Source organism: Lathyrus oleraceus, chromosome 6 (genome assembly GCF_024323335.1).
Source record: "Lathyrus oleraceus cultivar Zhongwan6 chromosome 6, CAAS_Psat_ZW6_1.0, whole genome shotgun sequence".
Lineage (NCBI taxonomy): Eukaryota > Viridiplantae > Streptophyta > Magnoliopsida > Fabales > Fabaceae > Lathyrus > Lathyrus oleraceus.
The window spans coordinates 263,937,004-263,941,891 of record NC_066584.1 but is presented as its reverse complement, the minus strand read 5'-3'; positions in this window follow the sequence as shown (position 1 = coordinate 263,941,891).

Here is a 4,888-nt window from a genome sequence, read left to right as displayed (position 1 = left end):
GTAAAACCCAATTCAAACTCCCATTTCTTGTATTTTTCACACCTTCAATTGTTATCAGAGCTCTGGTTTTGATTGTGATAAAAAAAATTAGCAACACTTCATCATGTTCAGTATCGATCCAATTTGTGTGAGAAACAATGTCTGTTGCTAACGCTGTTAACAATAATGAAAGAGAACAGTGCAGTGCAAAACCACAAATATTTGATGGTGAGAAATTAATTATTGGAAAGATAAAATAGAAAGCTTCTTTCTTGGTTACGATGTTGATCTCTGGGAGCTTGTAGTCGATGGCTATGTTCACCTAGTTAATGCTGAAGGAAATAATATAGCAAGAAGTGTTATGACTGATCAACAGAAGAAAGATTTCAAAAATCATCATAAGGCCAAAACTATATTGTTAAATGCTATCTCTTATATGGAGTATGAGAAGATAACAAACTGAGATTCTGCCAAATCCATATTTGACTCTCTGAGGATGACTTATGAGGGGAATGCTCAAGTAAAGGAGACAAAAGCCTTGGCCTTAATCCAGAAGTACGAGGCATTCAAAATGGAAGATGATGAAACAGTTGAGACTATGATCTCAAGGTTTCAGATGCTTGTTGTATGTAATACCCCAAAATTTACACTTCATTTTTCTTGGAAGCATGGGATTGTGTTTCACATTGCATTAGCATCATACTAGGTCATACTCATTGCATACTGCATCAGTGACTTGGGAAATCAGGGTTTGATTGACCACTCCTTAACAAAAGGAGCCCACACAAAGGAAGATTGAGAATTGGACTTCACTTTCCAAGCATACAAGTCTCAAGGGTCTCAAGGAGGTCCAAGTGTCTTGTTATGATCCTCAGTTCACCAGTGGAGCATTCAGAGCTCCCAGAGTGTGCATCTGGATTTAATCAGAAATTAGGGTTTCACGGCTACCTGCAACAGACAATGTTTGGTGGGAATTAAAGGGGGACCATTAATGTCATGATTGGAGAGGCATCTTGGCCTAGGGAGATTCACAATTATCTCAGGAAGATCTATTGGCAACTAGTGCAATCAGTTCTTGATCATTTTGCCCTAAAACTAGGGTTTGGTATAAAATCGATTTATTTCTGATTCCTTGGGAGAAACTCTTTTCCATGGCCCTCCATATGTCCACAAGGGTCTACATACAAAATATCAGCCCTTTATTTGAGCCAGAGGCGCTTCAATTGATCAATGGAATCGGGAATCAGACAGTTTGGGAAAAGTCAACTGTGGGGCCAGAAAAGTCAACTCCTGACATTTTGAAAGTGGAATCTCAAAATTCATTCCTAAGGGAGCCTACATGTGAAATTTGATCAAGGTTGGATCATGGATTCATCATTTAATCAGGAGTTGGAAAAGTTACTAAATTTGGAAATAGTTGACTTTCCATTTAGGGCAAGTTTTCATGATTGTTGCACCCACTTTAAGCCCATTTTCCATCAAGATGCAAGCTCCATTTGAAAATTTCTCCAACATGAAAGTTGTTCCTCTTGTTCAAAGCTTTCTAGAGATATAAAGTTTTCTCCATTTGGATTAAAATTGAGAAAGTTATGCTTGGTCAAAGTGAGACATTATTTTAGGACACTTAGAAAATTTTCTAAGTCCAAAATCTGCAAAATTTGTCAAGACTTGGCCAGATTTCTTGCACTTCAAGGCATCTTTTGAAAATACTTTCTTCATGACAATTGTACCTTTCCATGTCCTCTTTCACATCCTTTTGGAATCATCCCATTTGGATCATTAGTTTGGGAGATGCACTCATCCAAAGTTGGCATCATGAACTGAAGTTTCTAGGCAGCATTTAGGCCAAACTGGCCCAACCATTTTGCAGTTATGGAACCTGAACTTTAAGGCCACTTTTCAATTCTTTCTATTCACTATTTCAACTTGTGTTCAACATGAAAGATGTTAAGCTCCATGCCCTCTTCCTACTGTTTGCATTGCCTTGCCATTTGGTCATGTATTCATCAAGATACAAAGTCTCAAAGTCCCCCTGTTGGACTGTTTTTATGCTGCAGCCAGACAACCAATAAAGCTGCAAAATCAACCAACACACTCTTTACCTCATTTGGCCATGTACTTTTGATTACACCAACTTAAGTTTTGCCAAAATTAGAATTTGCTCATACACCTCACTTTTGCACATTTTGCATATGAATCAAAACCAAACATTGCAAGCCCATTAAGAACACTTTAATCCAACATATATAAGAGCTTCTAAACCCTAATCTGAAGGTGGTGGCTGCCATTTTCGAGTTAAGCAAGAGCAAGCAAGGCAAGGAGCAAAAGATCCATTTCATTCCTCTTCCGTTGCACAAGCATCTTCCTTCTTCCTCCATTCCTCCAATACCAAGAGGCAGTGGACTGTTTTCCACTAGGTAAACTCTATAATCCATTCCCATGACTATGGCCTTGTTCATTTCATGCTCATTTCATGCTTGTTCATTGTTATTTTTCTATGCTTACCATGCTTGTCCATCATATTTACATGCTTACTTTATGTTGTTCCATGTTAATACCATGCCATGATTGTTTGTAAAGCCCTCAACATGAGGCATGTTCATTAAGCTTGAGTTTGTGTTGTGGAATTTTTGTTGTATCCAAGTTCATGAGGGTGCCTTGCTGTTCACTTTTCTCTATGTTCAAGCCATTATTTTCATTGAAACAAGACACCATTGTGTTCTACTCATTTCGCACTTGAACTTTGCTTTTTATATCATCTCATTTAGAGCACCGTAGCATGAGCAATGTTGGTTGGAAAATGAGCGAAACATATTGCGTTTTTCACGCGTTTTAGTGCATGGCCCTAGGGTTTTGTATGTTGCATGAAGAGACGATGACGTGTCTCTCTGTAGGCCCTTGGATCATTCGCCTATGTTATTATCTCGTCCGTCCACTACTGTTTTGTCCTGTAGCGCTTTAATGAAAGCTGACCGGTTGATAACAAGTGACATAGCTTATTTTAAATGTACATTTTATTATGGTGTCACGCTGGAATAAATCATCCTGGACCGGGCCTTTCCCTCATGCGCTATCCACACCTCCATTCATGGCCCACTCACATTTCTCTTTTCATTTTCTTTTTTTTTATTCATTCTATTTTCTGTTTCGTTTTTAATTAATAAAAATATTTTATTTATTCATAAAAATACCAAAAAATACTTTTCACATTTCTTAATGTTTTATTTAATTTATTTAATTTTTATTTTCATATTTTATTTAATGTTAATATTTTATTTTAATTATTTGTTTCAAATAGTCCATTTTAACACACTTATTTTTATTAATTTTATTTTCATGACTTAAAATTATTTTTAGATTCTGATTTTTGGGATGAGGGTTGACCAATGTCTCATGGTCAACTTGACCTTTTCTTGGAATTTTATTTCCCAATTTCAATTTATTTTGGATTTATTTTTGACCTAGTTTGCTTGGTTGACTTTTTATTTGACTTCTGTTTTATTTCAAATTAATTTATACACTTATTCTCATTATTTTTAAAATCTTTTTAGGGGATGATTGATCCAAATGTAGTTTTTCAAAAATGTAGTTTAACGACAAATTGACTCAAATATCGTTCTCAAGGATTCTTGTTTAATTAATCTACCGATACAACAAAAGGGGGGGGGGGGGGGGGGGGTTGGTTAGTTTAGATTCGAAAAAAAGTGATTTTTAAAAGTGGTTATAAAATAAGCTGACACGAACCAACCTACTGCATCATCTTCCTACTTATCATTGATTCTTATAAAATTCCAAATCCCTAACGGGTCTGCTCCTATTCGATTACAATTACCATTAACAAGCGTAAAGGAAATTATGCGAGTAATATTCCCAAATTCCGAATTAAGCAAACGGATTAAAAACTATTGCGAATTAAGCAGACGCAACTTGATCGTTCGTGATAAAATAAAAGTTATGTTAACACGAAATTGATTCGGGATCATCATTCATCAATCGAATTTAAGGATTCTATCCTATAGCAACAATTAGATTAAGCAAATAATTGGAATTATAAGAAGAATTCAAAGGAAACAAATTGGAATTAATAAAAATCTCAAAGCGGATTCTGAATTACAGCAGGTTGATTCCAAAAGGGATTAGTTCTCCATAGTCATTTTGCTTGCTCTCAAAAAATCGTACATCAACAGAAAAACTTAACCTTCTTTTTGGCTGCCTCCGCTAGGTAAAAACACCCAAACCCGTTTCACAACTCAAACGGGTCAAATGTACGATCCAGGCCCAATACAACTAACCCAAACAAAATATAAAAATAATGCAGCAGCTTCAACGAAATTTCTGGCCCTGCTACAGTCTGATTTAGCTCTCGACTTCTGAACAAAAGTTGTAGATCTTTTTCTTAGCTTTCCATCGACTGGTAGCACGTCTCAATCCGATACTCCTAGCTCAAGATATAATTTTTCTCGCGAAAGCTGCTAATGCTGAAAATTAAATACGAAAATTAAATAAGTGCAAAAATAAAATAAATTATGAAAATACATTAAAACATAAAAATAATCAAAGCAAACCGAAAAAATGCTTAAGTACAAACATGGAAGAACGTGCATCAAAATGCACTAATCAATGATGATGTCCTGACCCCACCTTAGTTAGTTTAATTTTCCATAGTTTTCTTGATTAATTTACTATTTATTTCATATTTTTTAAGTTGACTTGACTTTTCAGTTGACTTTTCCATGATTGATGTTTGACTTAGGGATTGCTTAGGGCAATTGAAGAGATCTTTTGATCCTCCCTTGTTCATCTCATATGCCATGTATTAGAGGCCTTTCATCTTGATTTTATTTGATCCTTACATCATTTCCCGATTAAATTATTCAATGATCCTTTGTGTGCATAGTTTCACGTGTCT